The 21,124-nt window shown below is 50.1% G+C and overlaps 1 long non-coding RNA gene across 2 annotated transcripts in view; it reads left to right on the top strand.

The window, feature by feature from the left end:
• LOC144094828 (uncharacterized) overlaps positions 1-21,124 on the top strand; it is an 87,094-nt gene that overhangs the window by 22,219 nt on the left and 43,751 nt on the right. For both annotated transcript variants that reach the window (XR_013306593.1, XR_013306594.1), the window contains exon 2: positions 726-775. This is a non-coding gene — a long non-coding RNA (uncharacterized LOC144094828). The remainder of the gene's footprint in view (positions 1-725; positions 776-21,124) is intronic.

Raw genomic sequence — 21,124 nt, forward strand, 5'->3', positions numbered from 1 at the left:
TGTCATTTTCGCTAGCAAGTCTATGGTTCCAGAATAGCAGAGCTCGATAATCCGACCGCAGATATTGTGTTGTGTTTTTTTTTTTTGAAAAAAAAGGAAGTTAGAAAGCGTTTCGGCCTTTCCCATTCCGCTCTACGGATAGGAAAATGGAAGATGGGTTACAGAATGGACTGAATGGGGGAGTATACTCGAAGGAATGAGAGGAGATGGCGGAACAAGGGACAGAATATGCAGAGTACACTGGAAAAGTAAGATGTGCATATCTATGATAAAAGCGAGATATATGCAACAGGTTTCGAAACATATAGCGGTTTGCAAGGCTTCAGCATCTAGCTCTGCCAATGCCGCACCTTTATTGGCCAGCTGCGAAGTCGACCTACGTTCTTCCCAGTCATAAAATTATCTACCCCAGCCACACATGCCCCCTTACCGTACAGACCGCATGTTGTCCGATACATATAACTTTACCTTCATTCAGTGTGGATGGTTTTTTACATTCGAAGCAAAATCGCCAGAATAATAAGCCGCCTCTTCCGCAGGCACGTGCTTTTGTTTAATACAGTGCATGTATGTGTTATGAATTAATTATGTTCATTATGCGCGCACTCCTCCCCTCGTGGCGTCGATTCGTTCGCACGCTGCACTGGCTGTCACGTGTATGCATATACACTCATTCATCAGTTTTTATCGATGAAATGCCTTCTAATATGCGTTTCTTTCCGCAGGTGGCACCTTGTGACGCGAAAGTGCCTCGGCTACTTCATTTCCAGTCAAGGTAAGGCAATTGCTTTCTTCCTGTCTTAGCGTGCAGCTCTGAATTTGATAGTGTGTTTTATTGTGGTGGTTGCAGAGGACATTTTATGCTGCTTAATTGAGCGTCATCGCAGTTGTAGTAAGTCGTTACGGAAGAGTCATGCAAGGAGAGGGCTGAGTCAGGCTGGTTGGTTAATGTTGAAAGGTACGACGAAACAGCTGGCCCTGACGGACGGGACGGAAGAAGAGGCAGACACCAGCGCATGTGTCTGCTCTTATAAAATTGTCTATAGACAGCCTATAGACCTCTTATAGATTCTATTGCCTTCCTGTAGATATTTCCTTTTGTCTATTCATAATCTTTAGACTGTCTATAGACAAAAGTCAACTAAAAGTGTATTGCCATAAATCTATAGATTGTCTACAGACTGTCTATATGGTTTGTATTGACTATAGACTTTTCTCTAGGGTTCATCTATAGAGAATCCATAGACTTGATAGTCAGAAGTCTATGGACAGTCTATAGACTGTCTAAAGAAGTTTTTGTTAGGGTGTCTCGTCTTCCGACCCGTCTGTCAGCGCTGTTTCGTCGTACCGTTCAAGAGTCATGCGTTCACGTGGTTACTAACCATAGTTTTACACGTGTGTCGTGGAGAGAGTGCTTTGAGAAAGTGCTCTGCATGTCCATACGATCCATGGGGCATGCAGAGTACATGCGAGCCGGTCATGGGAGGAAGGGGTATTGAGGAATGGCGTTGTTCAGCAGTCGCCGGTATAAAAAGCACACATTACTGACCTGTGCTGGACATGAACCCAAAACGGGGCGTTAATGTAGTCGCGCGACAGATATAACCGCATTTGCTGACGGGTATTTACGTTTTCAATACCTATTCTCAAGGCCAGCTGGCACGGAATCGCTGACACAGAACGCCTAAAGGCGCCGGCTGCGTTCAAGGTCGCTGTTGTGTGAAGATGTTGCTTCGCCGTTCAAGGAGACAAATTAGGCCTTTCATTCAGTCTAGCTGCGAAAAATCATTAACAGTAAATAAATGAAGTGCTGTTCTCATCGACGAAGGGTAAGTTTATGTGGTGTGGTTAACTGCGATCACGCTGTAATTCGACGCCGTATACAAGTGTCGACTGTGCAACGAAGCGCCTGGCACTGGCGCGCTCTCGCAAATCACATTCTTCCGCATGCATAGCGGGGCCTGTGTTCATTCCGCTCCCTTTTCCGTTCCCTTCTCTTTACCCTCTCCAACACGTAAGGGCACTGGGAGCGTAGTCCTCCTTCGGGCAGAGGCCGCGTATGCCCGAAGCCCAAATCCCCGCGGCGGCTTCGTGCTTCGACAGGCAGCTACGCACGCCGCTCGGTCGACGCGCTGGGAGGGAGTGTGGCGCGCTTAATCCCGCGTTTTCTCGCTGGAGAGATCCGACGTTTGTTTCCAAACTCGCTTTCGATAGGGGCAAGATCGAGGGCGAATATAAGGGCAGAAATAAGCAAAAGCGGTTGCGCGCGGGGGGGTGGGGGGGTGGGGGGGAGGCTCCAAGGAGCCCACTACCCAGCTTGCCGGACGGCCAAGGCGCGAAAGAAGGGGGATCGAACCTATATATCTACCATCTCACGCGGCTCGCCCGCGCGCCAGTAGCAGCGGCCTCGTAAAAGAGCAAATAAGTTTCGCGCCCGCTGCTGAAGAAGAACGAGTGCAGTAGAGCTGCGCCGAAAAAAAGTAAAAGGAAAGGAGACAGATCAGAATAGAAAGTGGAGCCTGCAGCTGCAGCAGCACCGCAGTAAGAATTGGATTCCTTCCCGGCCGCTTCTTGTTTTTATCTTTTGGCTGCCGGTCCTCTTCTCCGCGCTGTTGGGCGCGCGCACTTTCGCGCCCGTCTCCTCTTCTCTCCCGCGAGGCGCCTATCCCGACGGATTTGGGCGCGCAATTGATTACAAGGCGGCCCTATGAAGAATACAGGGTTCCGAGGGGACGGCCCCGGGCGCGCCTCTCTAATCCAGGCCTAGGCACTTGTAAATCCGGGCCAGACAGGCCGCAATGGATGGCGGCGGCTCCGGAGCCGAGAGCGTTCCGATAGCCGCCCGCGGGCCCCGGAATTGTTAATGGGTTAATGGATGGCCGTCGACGGAGCGCAGCGGCCACCGCGGCAGGTCGGCCGGGGCTTCGGCGGGGGGCCGCTGCGCGCGAGGTTCACTTGCTGCACTTGCCGCCCCCGTGTGTAGTGCGTTCGCGCATGTGAGACTGGGCTTCGCGTGGCGTTGTTGAATATGCGCATTTGGGTCGCCCACTCAAATCATGCACCACGCGTGGATGCTTCGGCGTGGGGCTGCTCAGTCTGGTCCTATATCATCTTCGCCGCCCACCCAGACGGATGATTTCGGATGGGCGCGAGTGCAGCGACCGTGGGGTAATGGTTCGTGTTGCTCAGTGTAAAGGGAGCTCGTCATTACACATAAACCGCTCTTAGTATAGTATGGGCCACCAATTATAATGACCTGCTGCTGTGGTTCGGTAGGCCGAGGTGGAGAATAGGCTGGTATGACTGACAACATTGAACACTGTAATAGAAGCGAACTCGGAAGACGTCATAGTACCTCTGGTAAGTATAGTATACGAATCACAAGGCGTACGCGGTTTGTTCGAGGTTGCAGTGAAAATGGGTTACGGAACGAAGGCGATTGAAGCCTATGAGCATAAGTGAAGTCCCTTAGCGGAATAAGCGTATGATCTTCTAGCTCCCAATGTTGTTTACCGAGGAAGTATTTATGAGCTACGGGCTCCTCATCAGAAGTGAACCAGATCGCGCTGTGATTATCGTATACCAGCGCTATAGTTAACAGTGGCGGTTGGTAGTCTCAGCTAAGCATAGCACACATGGGCCGGTGCACACATGGGAGGAATTAATTCTACATATGTTAACCCTAATTAATGAAGTTTTTCCGAGTCCTTGACCCAGGATAGTAGCTTAGTTGCATGCTTATGTGCTATAAAACACTACAAACAAAAAAATAATTCACTTATTGTCTGCAGTGCGGCTTGAAGTCATTGTACCGAGACCATGCCAGCGCACTTATAAAACTCTTGTGAAAGTGTTATTTCATTTATGCAGTCAGCAGACATACCGAAGCTAATTATTTGCACCCGGCTTCCAATTATTCGCTCGGCTAGTAGTTATTTCGAATGTATTTTTTGTTATCTTATTTGTGCTCACAACTAAATGCATGACGAAAAGTTGGCCACTGATGTAGAAATGCCGTCGCCCATGTACAAAGCCGTATGCGTTCACCGCGTCGGTTAACCGCGACTAAGTGAGCTGCGATAGATTGCGCGTGTTTGGTTCTGAAAACCGCTACTTCAGCTCCTGAATCACACGGAGACAGTTCTATCTCGGCAACGCGACGTGACCTGCCGTGGATCATGTTCCCAGCGCGTCCACTACAGGATCGAAATTGTATCGGTGGATTCAAGGGTAGCGAGGTCCTGTATCAAATATCGAGAAGGAAGAAGGACACTTTAATGCATGTTTATTGGTTGCACTTTCTCACTGTCACCACGTTGAAAGGAAAAGCTTTTAGGCAAGTGACCTCAGCTATTCAAGGACTGGTCTCATTCAAAGGCAGGAGATTAACGAATCCGCCAACGAACGCTGCTGCGTTTCTTTCAATCTTTCTTCTTTCGTCGCCGAATCTTCGCCGGAAGGCAGCGTCGGGATTCAGGAGGCCGCGCGGAAGGGGTCATAAATTCCGCGGGCTGTAAATCTCTCCTTTGACATCGCTCTTTATGTAGCGAGGCTGTAAATTCCGGTCCCCGTTCTGTTAGCGAGTCCGCTCGTGTGGACGGCGGCAGTGCAGCCTCTTCTGCGAGACGAAAGACGCTTCCTCTGTAATGGCCAGTTTCAATCTGTGGGGCTTGAGGAGGAAAAGCGAAGGGGGGGGGGGGGGAAAGGGGGGGTAACAGGCGCGTGCGAGCACTAAATCTCTCAAAACATAGCGACGATCGGCCATGGCTGGTTCTACACAACACGACTACAGCGGTTCGTTCTAGTACCGTAACACCCCAAAGGGGTTCGCGCTAGGGACACATTAAACGACACGAGTTTCAACGCACGAAACAAAAGAACAAATCAACGAGGGATCCGCGGAAGAGCTACCGCTAGCTGCAGAAGAGATGAAAAAGAGAGAGCGAAAGAGGGAGAGAAGATCTAAAAGAAGAAGGTTCGGATGCGGGGGGCATAAAGTCTCGCCATACACGGAGGGAAGTGCGCCGCAGAAGTACAAAAGTCGCTGACGAATGGCGAATTCCGGCGGCCCAGTCTTTTCAACAGCGTGCGCGCGCTCGCGCCCGCTCTGTGAGCAACACGCTTGTGTGCTGGGTGAGGAGGCGTGAGGGAGGGGCCGGCAAGCTCGTAATTTACAACACCGACGACTTGCGCGCTTGGCCTCATTTTCTTTTCACTCTTTATTTCTCTCTCGTGCTCGAGCTGCGGCATCGCTGCTTGCTTGCTTCCGAGTTTCGCGGGCCCGTAGCTGCTGCTACGGCGGGCCGGGCGCGAGCCGCTGCTGCGCTGCTGCCCTCGCGAGCCTTCATGAGACTGCGCGGGTAAAAGAGAGCGCCGAAAAATAAAAGGACTAAGGAATGAAGGAGCGGAATTCAGAAACAGCCTCCTGCGTGTGTACGTTCGTACGTGTCTGTGTGCTTGAGCGAGCGAGCGAGCGAGAGAAAAATCCGGAAAGTAAGATAAACTACAGAGTGGGCCCCCGTGTGCGCACTCGCTACACTTGTGTGCGTGTGGTGTGCAGTGCGCTGGCTGTCGCGTGCGTGAGCGCCACCGTCGCAGCACGAGCGGCACCCGCCCGCCCGGTCTGCTGGATTTGTCAGATTTATAAACGACTTCTTTGGACCCGCTTCCAGTGGACTGCGCGCGTTGTCGCGCCCGGCTGCTTTCCCCAGCGTCACGCTCTTCCTTCTTCTGCTTGCCCCTCTCGCCAACTCCTCCACATTTTATGCTTCTCGTCTCACTATTTCTTCATTTCACTCTTTCTTTTTTATTCGTTCTGTCCGCCCTCTTCTTAAGGGCCCTCGCATTCCGAGGGAGAAGAACCAGTGTTGTGTCTGCCCGGTCCCTACTCTCTCACTGTTCTCCACGTGGCAGTTCAATTTGCATTTGTCCCGAGCCGCGAAAGAGCCCTGCCTGAGTGAAGACGAGCCAAGCCGAGGCCAAGCCGAGTTCGCCGAGCTCGCGCGCGCGCGAAGGCGTTCGCAGTTGCGCTTCGGCGAGCGTTCGCTGAAGCGAACGTTTCCCCCCCCCCCCCCCCCCCCCACACCCCCCTTCTTTCCTGCTGGCGTCGCCCCGCGCGATTCCCGACGCATTCTTTTTGCTTTTGCGCCATAACCAGCGCACTTTCTTCTCTCTGTCCTCCCCCCTTCCCCCATTCCCTCCGCAGCGTGGAGCAAGACTCTCATCTCGTAGCAATTAACGGGCACTTTTGCGAAACGAATGTAATATCTCGGTGCGGTTCCGGTCGAAAGAGGGCGAGCAAACGCCGTCTCCTCCCCGTAAGCCATCCTCGCGGCGTTTCTTCCTTCCAGTTCCCCCCCCCCCCCCTTACCACTTCGCCAACTGCTCCACTGCTTACCTTTCTCCTCGACTCGCGCCGTCGGCGCTGCCCGCCGAGTCTACCAGCCCCGCCGCGTCGGAATTGCTCTAAATTATGTTTCGCTCCGTACTCGTCTGGTGGAAGCTTTCTCTCGGACGTCGCCGCAACGACCGCGGTGGATGCGACATGCATCAGTGATGCTCACGGTCCACCCATCTACCGCTTGGAGCCGTCATTTTGTGATCTAGAGGCCTGGGTGTTTGCAAGAAGGATTGGGTGCGAGACTACAAAGAACGAAACGAAAGGGAAGAAAGAAGTTGTTTTGTTCGTATATTGACCGTGAAACAGGTGGTCGCTCGCCCGTAGAGTCTACAATTAAGCGACGGCCTTTCTTTCAAAAAAAAAAAAGAGAGAAATTCGTTGTCTGCCTCAGCATCTATTGTTTGCCACTCGAAACAGAGACTCATATTGCAGGAGAGGAGCACAATTCGGCGAAATGCAACGATCTTTATAATTTGTGTGTGCGCTTGGGTGCGTCCAGGCACACTTGCTTCTGCGCATGTGGGCACGTACCAACAAATATACTTGGCTTGCTCGGAAACGCTGTCCTATCCTCCGCGTATGTGTATGTCGTATCAAAGAGGAAGGCAATCTCGCTAATTATGTCATAAACGAACTATTCACTCCTTCTCAAAGATTCCGGCATAAGTTCGCCCAACCACACATTTACTGGCCAAAAATGAACCAATGAGAAGGCTAGTATTGCATGCGTCTTGCGTTGGAAAAGCAAAGCCCGAAGGAGTTGGTTGGAAGCTGTGCATAAGATTACAATAAACATGCGACCCGCCTGATCATATTTCTACGGATTTGCTTATGTGCCTGTCAAAACGCCCACGGAATGTTTGTTCGTATGGCTTCGTTCTTTAAATTCACCCACCTTTTACAAAAATTTAAACGAAACGCAGCTTAGTCCGCGGCAACTAGAATAAGTTATGCGACAAGGTCTGATTCGTTGCTCATGTCGATTCTGATTGGCTGATAGAAAAACCGCTCTCTCCAAGGGTAAGCAAGACGTCTGTCGTTCGTGCGCTTGACGAATAAACAAACCAATTAAGGCCATACATACGTCGTATTGCAGTGATCACAGCTAAAAAAAAAGAGGGGCGAGATTTGTGTGTATGCTGAGGGATATAGAACTTTTGGTGTCGCCACATATAAACTCTGTTAACTGTGTGTAATTTGTGCGTACCGCACTGTTCATTCACTCCGTGGTGGCCTGTCTTTTTCATTGTTTTCCGTTTACTAGGCGCACCGCCGCGGCGCATTTATTTATTGGAAACAAAGAGTAGTGAACCTGCTAAATATTTCCGTTTCGCATATGTGTGTGCGAAGTGGAGGACGAAACTTGTGGAGAACTTCAACGCGAACGCGAAGTTCCGCAAACTTCGAGGCGTGGTCGCTACCGAAATGGCTCAGGCCAGGCGACACACGAGACTGACAGCCGCTCCGGGCCGAGCGCGAAAGAAGGAATAACGGTCTATAGACAGTCTATAGACTCCTTATAGATTCTATTGCCGTCCTATAGGTATTTCTTTTTGTCTATTCATAATCTATAGAATGTATATAGAAAACAGTCTACTAAAAGTATATGGCCATAAACCTATAGACAGTCTATAGACTGTCTATACGATTTGTATTGCCTATAGACTGTTCTCTAGAGTTTTGTCTATAGATACTCTATAGGACTTTACTGACAGAACTCTATGGACAGTCTATAGATTGTCTAACGAAATTTTTTTGTGGTGGATGTGGTGAACCTGTATCGAACGGAGTACTTTTAAATGTGCATGAAAGGAGATGTTGGTGCCAAACAGCGGCTCTGTCTAGTGCTTCTCACGGGGGGAATAAACCGCACTGTAGTGCATACAACTCAAGAATGCAGCCGCAGACGCCCCCTGATAGGAATCCCAGCTAATGCCGCCGACTGAATGTCATGACATCACGGTTCACTTATCTTGCATGCGCCAGCCAAGTGCGATGTCACGCTGGCGCAGGAGTAAATGGATTAACCATGACAATTGATTTACGTCATTGGCTGGAGCTCCTGCTGTGAGAATCGTTTGCTGCTTCGTTGATGGTTTTATCCCACTATATAGTTTTTTTTGGCATACTACCGATGTTGTAAGCGTTACCGAAAAAAAGTAACTAAATACGTTACTCGTTACACTGAGAAAAAAGAAACGCGTTACCACCCTACGTTACCTACAAAAAAAGGTAACGCGTTACCGCTACCGTTACCAAAAAAAAAGTACCGCACGTTACTTTGCCGTTACTTCATGGCCATAAATTTTATTTTGTGCGTCTCCGCCTTAAGAACTCACGACAACAATTTTATAAAGCCCATATTTCACATGAAACTTCTAGCCCGAAAAACAATTTTATGCAAAATCTTGATTTAACGAGAATACTTTGAACAAATGTGCAGGAGCTTAGCAATGTTATAGTGCTCTAAAGTTTCCTGTAGTGCTAGCTACATGTGATGGCCTCACCTGTGGCTCAACCCTGGGCACATGGTGAAGCCATTTCTGAATGTGACATTAAACACAAATTGACACTTCATCATCAATTCTAACTTCACAAAGAAAACATCGCTGAACTCTCAACAAATTTACAGGAATTTTGAAAGTTGTGATGCTCCAAAATGCTGTGCATGCTTCCACTCTTTAGAGAGTTGTGTGTGTGAGTGGTTTTGAAGGGGAGGTAGGCGAAGGCAAGTGTGTGAATGCGTGTTCGTGCACGTGTTTCGTGCTTTATGGCTATTCTCACTCTCTTTTTTTAGTTGGTGCATTGTGAAGGGCAGGCGTTTTCTGGCTAGCATGCGAGCCGCAACAAGGGTTGTAGAGAGCACCTGTAGATTTTTTTATTTGCAACATCACTTTAGGTGATCTGCGCTTGTTTTTCTAAATAAGGGGCGGAGTGGGGCACAATTGGAACAAAAAGCAACTAGTAACGTGACACCTCACGTTACCGAAAAAATGCTAACGTAAGTACGTTACCCGTTACACTTCGGAAATGGTAACGAGTACGTTACTGAGTTACCGAAAAAAAGTAACGCGTTACGGTAACGCCGTTACCTGTAACGCGTTATCGCCAACACTGCGTACTACACACCGAAATATAGGCACAACACACAGCACACCACGTAGGGAAAACAGTGCACAGAGCACAAATGCTAACAGAAAATGTAGAATAAACGCTGGAAACGAGCTATCATAATCACAGAAAATGGTAAATAATCAGTACAGACAGTACAAATAATAGGAAAAGGTAAGAACGTTACATTAATGCCATAATCGCAGGTACATGTAAGTAATACACGTAGTTGAAGGTAATACTTAGTTAACATTACACAAAGCCCTAACAAGAAGGTGTACTACCAATTTGTTTTATCTGTCCAGGAGTCCAACCTTGCCACTATTCCTAATCAGGGCGAAGTTTGAGCGATCATGAGAAGAGTACGACATTTGTCGTGCTCTATAGCGCCTTTCGGCAGCACCGAAAGGCGTTGGAAGTATCATGTTGGGGAAACTTGTGGTATCATCGTCCCAATGGGATGATGGTGCCAACAGCTTTCACCGTTCCAGAGAATCTGCCTGCCTCGCATCATTGCGTCCAACTAAGTTTGATGATGACAGTTTGTTAATGATAACGTCTGATGATGGTGATGGTGTAGTCGAGGCACCCCAGATTTTTTTCCTATTTTTTTTCTATTTTGCTCTTACAATCTGATATGGTATCAAACCTAATCCACGAAAATTCGTCGCTCCATGCTTGAGAAGGCCTTTTTGGCTCAAAGAGGAGCACGCATCGGTACAGAAAAGTCTCATCTTAAGCATGCTCCAACTATAATCCAACAGCAAGTCCTGTTACAGTGCCAGATGCCATTAGATATTTCTATAGGCTTTCATTTTTCACACATGACCTGTATATTCATAAATTAATATAATCAGCTGGCTTTTAAGTTGTACCTATGACCCGGTCTTTGAAGTATAGCGGACGGCCTTTGGAGTAATTTTATAAAATTATATTTCCTGGAAGTTCAGTGAGTTCGCAGCATGCACACGGGCGCTTTTTGGATTTCTTTATGTAAATGCGGTCGTGCTTCACCGCGAGTTACGAGTTCAATTTGTCAACTCAAATGCATGCACTGCTTTGGACGCCTTGCCTGAGCGGAACATCTAATTGAGCCGCTTCCGAGGAAACAGTTTATTATAGTCTTTTCTAGCAGAACAGGTTCCTCACTCCTTGAGCACGAATTTTACTTAGGAAAAATGTAGCCAGTTAAAGAGGCATGCATCTTCTCCAAGAGATTGCCAATTTGCACTGCGTACACACAAAAACACAAACCGTGCTTGGTCGAAGTTAGATCTAATTAATTTCTCGTTCTTGGCTTGTACTTTCACATAAGAACAAAAAAGAACGCAAGTCGAAGCGGCTAATTTTTTTCTCCGGTCTTTCTTGCGAATATATCTTTTTAGGAAAGTTCCATCAATAAGCCGGGCGTAGAATTTCTTTTTTTCTCGGAGCAGCGAGAACTCGTTTGAGATGTAAGGCCTAGCTCCTACACTGCTTAGTATATGCATAGTGTATATACCTGCCCGAAGATTTGTGCCGCTAAGGCCCGTGGACTATATATATATATATATATATATATACGTGTCTCCTTCCCTTACACAGTCACACACATACAGAAACACGCACACGGGGCGCATAATTCCGCGGCCGTCAGACCTGCCAATTTTTCTCTTCCACGCTATTATACAAGTTCCTAGCGCGCTACAACTCATTTTCAGGAAAACGGCGCCCAATTTTGAAAAGCGCGCACGAGAGAAAGAGTGTGCGCGCGCAAAGTTTCTGCATGCTGCCGCCCTTCCCTCACCTTGGAGATATATGTGTCTTTTCTCTCGCTGGCTTATTACCGCTTTCTTTCTTTTTTCTTGTCCCGTGTACGTTTGCATCGCTTCGGTGGGTCGCCGCAGCTACAGAGGCTAAGCAAGCTCCGATCTGATTTGTTAGCGCGCTTTCTTCTCGCGTTTTTATTTTTAATACCGCTCCGTCGCGCTGAGCGCTTTAACTTTGCGCACAGGCCGCCGCATATTTATCACCGAAATCGCGCCCGGACTTGGGGACACACCAAAAAAAAAAAAAACTAGAAAGAAAGACAGAACGGAAAGACTCGCGACGAAAGATACCGCGGGACAGAAAAACGCTTCGCTTGTAACGTCGCCCGCGCTGAACAAAGCGAATTAACGTATATGCCCCGTGCGGACGGACGCTATATGAAAGAAAGAAGACCCAGCGTCGCGACGAAAGACAATTTCGGGCCGCTCTATTTGGCTTTTGTTCGGGGCGACGACAGAGCGAGCTGGCAACCACGAAAAACAGCACAGATTGAAGGTGTTACGTCTCGCCTACCTACGACGCGCGGTATAGCCGGCGCGGATGCAACGGACGCCGCGGCTTCGTTCATCGCCGCCGCGACGCCTCCCGCCAAGCGCGTCCAGGCATGTTTCAGTGCCACGTGTCGTCGTGCGTGCGTGTGTGTGTGTGTGCTTGTTTTGCCCACGCTTGTCAAAGCGCGGCAGCCGGGGAGAGGAGCTCCTCAACTGGGAGGCGAGGAGGTCTGACCGGCGCCGGCCTGGCGGACGCGCCCGTCACGCCTGAACAATGTTCAAGCGTCGCCGTATCGGATGACTCTTCCCAAGCCGTTCCCTCTTGCCCTCGACTCCGAGGGTATAAAAAAAGACAGCTGCGCCGGACGCGAGGGAGCCTTCGATTCCTTCCTTCGAGTAACGTGGTCGCCCTGACCGGCTGCTCTTTTGCGATGCCAGAATAAACTAGTTGTTCTGTTGCCAGTCGACTCTTCCTTGCCGGGACCTTCGGGATGTTTCCAGCTTTGCCCAGGCCGCCAGGCCAACGCTACCCTTGGGGCTTGCAACCCAAATGCAACAACTGGTTGCCAGCGGTGAGATCCCGACAACGGAGGCCAGCAGCGAAGATATGCGGTCAACTGTATGCTGAGCAGCACAACGACCATCCGGGAGCAGTGCAACGAGCCCTGTGTGATGACTGGTTGCCTGCAGCGGAACGACTGCGCTGAATTCGTGGCTGCGAGGTTTGGTGAGTGCGGGACTTTCTTCTTCTGAGTTTTGCCAGGCTTTTGTTAGTGTCAGAAACAGAGCTGGTAATTGTGGTTGTCGTTGCTGCCGGGTTAGTTTGCGGCAAGACAATAGTAGGCAGTAGAGAAAGCAGCATTCGGAGCAGCCATGGATTTGAAGTCGTTGCGCAAACCGAAATTGCTGGAGCTTGCAAGAGAGTTGGGTCTGGATGTCTCAGGACAAACTCAGAAAACCGGAACTGCTAAGGGCTATTCTTGAGTTGGAGGCTGAGGATGACGAGCTGTCGGAATGCCCTTGAGACCATTGAGGAGAGGGAGCAAAAAGAGAAAAACGAGCGCGAACGTAAAGAGCAAAAAGAGGAAAGACGAGCGCGAACGTAAAGAACAAAAAGAGAAAGAGGAGCGCGAACGTAAAGAACAAAAAGAGAAAGAGGAGCGCGAACGTAAAGAGCAAAAAGAGAAAGAAGAGCGCGACCACGCTTTAGAAATGAAGCGTCTCGAGTAGAGATGGAACGCGCTCGTAATGGAAGTCAGGCACACGGTGCAGGAGAACGGGTATCGTTCAAAATGACTGACCTGATGCGGCCGTTTAAGCTTGGAGAGGACATTGGTTTGTTCCTGGTTAACTTTGAGCGAACGTGCGAGAAGCAGGGGTTCTCTCGGGAAACGTGGCCACAGCGCTTGCTCACTTTGTTACCCGGCGAGGCGGCCGACGTAGTCGCTCGCTTGAAGAGAGAGGAGGCAGAAGGATTTCGACCAAGTGAAATCGAGTCTGCTAAAAAAGTACAGGCTGTCAGCGGAGGCGTTCCGTCGGAAGTTTCGGGAAAATGAAAAAGGCAGAAATGAGTCATATACAGAGTTTGCCTACAGGCTTATGTCAAACATGCAGGAGTGGCTCAAAGAAGAGAAAGCGTTTGGTGACCACGAGAAAATTCTGCAGTGTTTCGGGCTGGAACAGTTTTATAGTCGGTTACCTGAGAACGTGCGGTACTGGGTCTTGGATAGGCCAGACGTTAGTACAGTGGCTAAAGCCGCCGAGCTAGCCGAGGAGTTTGTGACGCGTCGGGCTCGCGGAGCTAAGGACGGTCAAAAGGGGTGAATTTGGCTCCAAGTCTGAGAGGCCGAAGTTCACACCCATGAGAGCAAGGGGGGACACGCGTAGTGCGGATGCGAGTGAAAGCAGTCCGACCGAACGTAAGGAGACTGCGGCAGCCGAAGCCGAACGCAGAAAGCGGTTCGAGAGGAGGCAAGGCGCGCGTGTGTTATACGTGCCAGAAGCCGGGTCACTTTTCGGCGCAGTGTCCAGAAACAAAAAGAGAAGTCGTGTGTTTGTCATTATGTAGCACTGACGAGAACATGAAGCTTCTCGAGCCTTACATGCGAGACTTCCTCGTGAACGGGAAAGAGTGCCGAGTGCTTCGTGATTCCGCAGCTACAATGGATGTAGTTCACCCCTCTTACGTAGAACCCGATATGTTCACGGGCGAGTGCGCATGGATCAAGCAAGCCGTGGAAGCTCATAGCGTGTGTCTGCCGTAGCAAAAGTGCTTATTGAAGGACCTTTCGGAGCACTTGAGACGGAGGCCGTAGTGTCATCTAGGCTGCCCCCCCCAGTACCCGTACCTATTTTCGAACAGGTCCGATCACCTCCTGCGCGAGAAGGGGCTTTTGTTTGGTGAGGCTAGCGTTCAGCCTTAACCAGATCGAGAGTCAGGAGCTCGCTGCAAAGGCGGTAGTTGCGGGGCCGACGTTGTCGAACAATGAGAAAGGGTCGGAGGCGCAGCAAGCTGATATTCCGAGCACGTCAGAACTGGATAAAATTGAGCCTGTAGCGTTGAAGGCACCAGGTACTGGAGAGGAAATGCCCGACAAGGGGAAAGTTAGAAGAGCTTCCCGGTCGAGCTTCCGGGACTAAGCTCAGTGACGAACAGGGAAGACACTGATCAGGTCATTAGTGACTTAATCATTAAAGCACCGCTGTCGCCTGAGCAGAAAACCGAACTACACCAACTCTTACAAGAGTTTCAAGGTCAGTTCTCTGAGAGGCCGGGTAGGACTTCTGTCCTTACGCATGATATAGAACTTACCTCCCCAGAGCCAGTACGATCCAAGGCGTACCGGGTGTCACCCCCGCCAGCGCGATATTATGGAGGCTGAGGTAAAGAAAATGCTACAGCTCGGTGTTATTGAGGCGGGTGAGAGTGATTATACCTCCCCTTTGATTTTAGTTGAGGTACCGGGCAAGGAACCTCGTCCTTGCGTCGACTACCGCAGGCTTAATTCTATCACTAAGGATCAAATTTATCCGATCCCTAACATCGAGGAGCGCCTTGAGAAAGTTAGTAGCGCTCAGTTTATTTTCCACCCTAGATCTTGTCAGGGGTTATTGGCAGGTTCCACTTACAGAGGAGGCTAGTAGGTATGCGGCGTTCATTTCACCAATGGAACATTCCGTCCTAAAGTTTGAGTTTTGGTTTGAAGAACGCGCCATACTGCTTTTCAAGCCTCATGGACAAAGTGTTGCGGGGACAGGAAGAATTTGCTTTACCGTATTTAGACGACGTAGCGATATTCTCCGCATCCTGGTCTGAGCATATGGCACACTTGCGGGCAGTGCTAACCCGCCTGCGCGAAGCGGGCTTGACAGTCAAGGCTCCCAAGTGCCAATTAGCACAGGCCGAGGTTGTCTACCTCGGTCACGTGATTGGACAGGGTCGTCGCCGCCCCTCTGAAATAAAGGTGGCCGCTGTGCGAGGACTTCCCGCAACCGCGCACGAAGACCGATATTTCGGTCGTTCTTGGGTGTCGCCGGCTACTATCAGAGGTACATCCCCAGGTACTCCGATATCGCGGCTCCCCTGACGGATGCTCTAAGAAAAACAGAGCCCCAAACAGTCGTCTGGAGCGAGACAAAGGAGAGAGCTTTTAGCGCCCTAAAGAGCGCCCTAACAAGCCAGCCTGTGCTACGATCGCCAGACTATACCAAAGGGTTCGTTGTTCAGTGCGATGCTAGTGAGCGAGGCATGGGCGTTGTACTGTGCCAAAGGGACAATGGAGAAGTGGAACACCCCCGTCCTGTATGCTAGTCGTAAGCTGACCTGTCGTGAGCAGGCGTACAGCGCCACCGAGAAAGAGTGTGCGTGTCTCGTGTGGGCCGTTCAGAAATTGTCATGCTACCTAGCCGGCTCGAGGTTTATCATTGAGACGGATCACTGCCCTCTCCAATGGCTGCAGAACATCTCTCCCAAAAATGGCCGCCTCCTGCGCTGGAGCCTCGCTTTGCAACAATATTCCTTTGAGGTGCGTTACAAAAGGGGAGTCTCAACGGTAACGCCGATGGCTTAAGTCGAAAGCCCCTAACGTAGGAATCCGCCTCAAAGTTGTTGGTTACTGATGTTTTCTTCCTGAGGCAGGATTTTTAACATATTGCTTTTGTTTAGTGTTTCAAAGTGATTATGTGCTTTCTAGTGCAATTTCCAATTTGTGGACGCGTTCTGAGTGCTGCTTGACTACTGTAAGGAACTAGGCAGTAGTATAAAAGGGGAAAGAGCCTGGCAGAGCTTATGAGGGTTGTCTCGTGCTTGCTGACTGAGCGGTTGCGTTTCGGCGTAGTTCTAACGCTTGCTGGGAACGAGCACAAAAATGGCAACTCTCCCGAAGTGACTTTACAGTGTCCTATGTGATCCTGAACCCGAGAACGAGGCCTTCTCTGTGCGCTGCGCTCAAGCAACGTCGAGGGACGATCGTTTCGATTACGAGCATCATCGAGCGACATCCCTCTGGACAGCGGATGCAGTCCCCTGACCATCGGGATCTCCTTCTCCCGGCGGGGGCGGTCTGTTACGTCTCGCCTACCTACGACGCGCGGTATAGCCGGCGCGGATGCAACGGACGCCGCGGCTTCGTTCATCGCCGCCGCGACGCCTCCCGCCAAGCGCGTCCAGGCATGTTTCAGTGCCACGTGTCGTCGTGCGTGCGTGTGTGGTGTGTGTGCTTGTTTTGCCCACGCTTGTCAAAGCGCGGCAGCCGGGGGAGAGGAGCTCCTCAACTGGGAGGCGAGGAGGTCTGACCGGCGCCGGCCTGGCGGACGCGCCCGTCACGCCTGAACATGTTCAAGCGTCGCCGTATCGGATGACTCTTCCCAAGCCGTTCCCTCTTGCCCTCGACTCCGAGGGTATAAAAAAAGACAGCTGCGCCGGACGCGAGGGAGCCTTCGATTCCTTCCTTCGAGTAACGTGGTCGCCCTGACCGGCTGCTCTTTTGCGATGCCCAGAATAAACTAGTTGTTCTGTTGCCAGTCGACTCTTCCTTTGCCGGGACCTTCGGATGTTTCCAGCTTTGCCCAGGCCGCCAGGCCAACGCTACCCCTTGGGGCTTGCAACCCAAATGCAACAAAGGAGACAAGAAATCGCGAATGAAGACAAAGACGACAGACGATGAAGACAAAACCAATCGGCCTCGTTTACAGCAGGGGGGACGCTAAGTAAAAAAGATAAAACGTGGCCAGGAGATTGTCAGTGAAAGATGTGCCTTGGAAGCAGAAACAGTGGCAGTCATTGTATGCAAGAGGAACGGGGGTGTGGGGAGAGGGCGAATCTCGCGACAAACTTTATGGTGAGCGAGGCTTAAACAGCTAGCGGGGAGAAAATATACGCACTCGTATAACGAAGGTCTTTCAAGAACAGTAAAGAAGCGGCGACGCTTATTATATAGCGCGAGCGAGCGCTGAAAGCCCGTGGCTTGATACACGTGGCGACGGTGCGCGAATAAATAGAGGCGCAGATGTCGAAGTCGACAGAAGGAAAAAGCGACGCGGTGTACTGAGCGAAGAGGTATGGTGTACACTATATAGCGGTGCAAGTAAATAAACCGAACACCGCAACCTTTGTCAAGCAACTCACGCGAGTAGAGGCGGTGCGCCCGGCGAGACTTTGGAAATGGATGGCGAATGCGCGCGCGCCCGAATATAGCTCTGCGAGGAGAGTGGGGCAGAGAAAAAAAAAGGATGGAAATAAGCGGCTGAAATTTTCTGGCAGGGGAGGGGCCCCCGAGGAGTATAATAGATTGAAATTGGAAGCGGCATTAGTTTTGACTTATGGAGTTTCATAGAAGCGAGACAACGTCCTGTCTGTGCTATGTCGGTATACTTAGCTGCTGTCGCACTTTTCTATTTTTCGTTCGAAAGCTTGTCAGTGGAGTTCTGTTCTTCCTTGCGCCGCCCAATTTTCCGGCAGTGCACGATGTACTCGGTGCTATTGGGAAATTTCTCGTTGCTCTGTTTCTGAACCTATTTCCATTGTAGAAAGTTATCAGTGCGTCTGGCTTGACATGCAACCTCTTTTTTTCCGTTACTGTGCTACGTATACACCCGGAAGTCCAGCATGTTAATCAAAGAAGAATGGCTTTGTTGCTGTTGTTTTTTTTCAGACGTTGTTGTTTACACTGGAGGCTATTGGTTTGAAGATATCTTCGTACTCTTGCTACCTTGTAAGCACCTATTTGAATATACTTTGTGTTCGTCCTTTACAGAGGTCCAGAGTGCGGTATAGTATACAAATATTGTTAATTCAGCAGTAATGCTTCTTTCTATGTAATTGTTTTCTATTTTATATCTGAATTATCATTGTCTCTCTTCCGATTGACAGTGCGCGATTGTCGGGCGGTTGCCCCTCAAGAATTTTAGAGAAAATACATCTTTATATTTCTCATTCTCTGAGGCATTGTGGTATTCAACTCCCGTGAAAAATGCAGAGACGAGTAATGACAAAGAATAAGCGTCTGTGGTCCATGTTCACTCATCTAGCGAGCCTCTCAAGCGCCATTTATGAAAATAAACAGAATGCTCGAAAATGTCTGTTGTGCGGGTAAGTCTATAAATCATTTCTAAGCATCGTTCTGAGATACCGCTGGGAGGCGTATACGCTTTGATTATTTTTTTTCTTTCCCGCCGTATATAGTATTTTTGTTCCGCAAACGTCGCCGGCAGGCGGCATTGTTCAGCTCGTATCGAGGCATCATAGTTGTTTATGCATGTCTCTGCCAACTGTAAACGATTCCTAGAAAAACCGCGAATGCATTAACGCCGTTGGCTCGGCTCGGAGGCGCGGCGGAGGCTTTGACAGTTTTATGGTCCCGGTCACAAAGTGATGGATGAGCTGCAAGGATGACTCATTGCTACCAGAATAAAAGTTATAATGGTGCCTTCGCAAAACCTCTGTGCTTTCTCGTGTTCATAAATATGATGATTTCGTATAGCGCAATTTGAATTTTCTCCTGTCTGTTTCTTACCAGTGCGTAACACCGCCACGCCCACACTCCAGAGGCAGAGAAGCATGTAACGGAAAATACGTCTTTAGTTGCAGGAGCGTGCGGATAATAACCTACCGTGAGCTAAACCGTTTTCCAAATAGGATACACGCTTCATATCGCGCAATGCTTTCTAAATAATAATTTTAAAAAGTATTTTTTTTTCGGACAGCATATCATTGCATTTAGAGATGCAGAAGAGCGGCTGTGACGAGCCTAGTCCTAAAGCAAGCGCTTCTTCTTGATACAGAGTAGCGGTAAAACATCCCCAAACAAAAAGAACATGGCACCCCATAGCGGACTGTGAGCAAAACAAAAAGCCGACGTATATACGACCTTGTTTTACAAACGATGTTTACCGAACTCATTCGTTCTTTCCGGTTTCCTCTCTCACTGTGTACGCTTGTCCACATCTTTCTTCACCCCTCCGCACAAACGCACGCACATACGGTCATCCCTTCTTCCGTTCCTTTTTACTTGGCAGCGCATGCTTTCAGGGCTCTCCCGCAGTGTTTGAGCAGCATCCTTTTCCGGGCATTATTTGCCTTTTGTCCTTGAGGGGAGGCAAGGAAGGGCGGGAGGTCCCTCCCACCAAACCGCGAACGTCATTCTTTTCCTCGGCCCTCCACCGCTCGTCGGCGAGGAGCTCTCGCTCTCGTCATCACTTCTCCGGGCTTTGCCGTGCGCCCAGATACAAATCGCGCGTGCGTCCGTCCACAGCGGCCGGCTTAACAGCGAAGCTGCGAGCGCCCTCGCGCAGAAAAGCGTCCCTACAACGACAAGCTCATACACGCACGCACGCACGCACGCACGCACGCCTGTTTCTCTCGTCGCAGCGAGCTTTTATGGACTCGTGTAAGTGACTCACTTTCGAGGCGTTAAACTCTCCCGATCTCAGATTTACGGCGCGGTGTCCCCTTTCATCGGCTGCTCGTAAACTTGCCGCCGCCGGCAGCGAGCGAGGGCTCCTCCCGCCCGCGAGCTATGAAAGTGCCGTAAAACAGTCGTCGCCACCGCGGCAGTTTCTTCTTCGGGCGCGGGGAGCGATCGCCATTCAGCACCGCCGCAACGGCGGTCCCCTCTCGAGAGAGCGCGAAGCGACGGGGGTTGCGGGGCGGAGCAGGCGGCGCTTCCCGCTCCGCGGCCGCCATTTTGGCGTCCTTCTTCGTCCCCGCCGCCGCCGCGCAGCACCCTGCTCTTTGCCTCCTCTCCCTCTTCGGTGGCTGAATCAGCGCTCTCGATTGGCTGTCGCTCCCCGCAGTGCTCTCGCCTTCCTCCCGTCGCCCTCCCCGCTCTCCTGCCTTCTGCTTTTTTTTTTTTCGTTTTCTCCTCGTGGCGCTGGTGGTGCCAGCTTTGTCGCGTGGTGCGAATTTCTTTTTCTGCCATGGAATTCCTGCCGACGCAAGAAGAAAGCAGACCTAAAAATCCGTCCGTTTTTGTTCAAATCGCTCTCTATTCTTTGCCTTACTGAAGCCTTCCGATGGTGCGTTAGTGCTGCTGTTCTTCACCATTTTGTTTCTGCGCCCTCTCTCACCGTCCATTCTCTGTTTCCTTCCTTCGCGGCGTCTTTTTAAAATGGCCAGCGGACAAGGCGACAGTGGCGGTGGTTTGCAGTGTAAACTGAAAGTGCAGGCACGGCATTACTCTTCACGCCTTTCGCGATGTGTGCTTCGTTCGTCCTTTTCGAGGCGAGCGACTGAGATCGATATATAGAGAGCGGCGATACGGCGATCGCTGTCGTTGACAAGTGGCCGTTTGGAATGGATCTCCTAGGCAATCATTGGATTCTAGAGCGCTCCTTTTGTTTCAAAGGTGTCGTCACATCAGTACAAAACACCAATACAATTATGGTGACCAATCCCGAAGTATGGCTCGGACAGAGAACGACAGAGAATGCATTATAGGCGTTAGTCCTTATAAGTAAACAGTCAATCTGTCGATAACACCGAGCTTATGAAGTGTATAGAGTGTACGCAGTAAGGATTAATTTTTGTTATATTTTTGAAGCAAACCGAACATACTGCGCATTGACGAATACTGGGAAACATTTTTGGACTCTTTTTTTTTTTACCTTCAGACCCTGAAACTGACTTCCGGCATTTTATTGTGTAACTAATATGAAGTCTTACATAGGAATTCATTTCTGCAACGTTTATTACGTAAGTCATGTCGAGGGATGAATGGGAGCTTTCGAAATTATTTCTGCTCGCGTGGTTCAGAGAGAGTAGAAGTTAGTGTGTTGTTGTTTTGCTAGCAGACAGTGGAGCACCTTTTGCGCCTAC

This window comes from Amblyomma americanum, chromosome 6 (genome assembly GCF_052857255.1).
Source record: "Amblyomma americanum isolate KBUSLIRL-KWMA chromosome 6, ASM5285725v1, whole genome shotgun sequence".
NCBI lineage: Eukaryota > Metazoa > Arthropoda > Arachnida > Ixodida > Ixodidae > Amblyomma > Amblyomma americanum.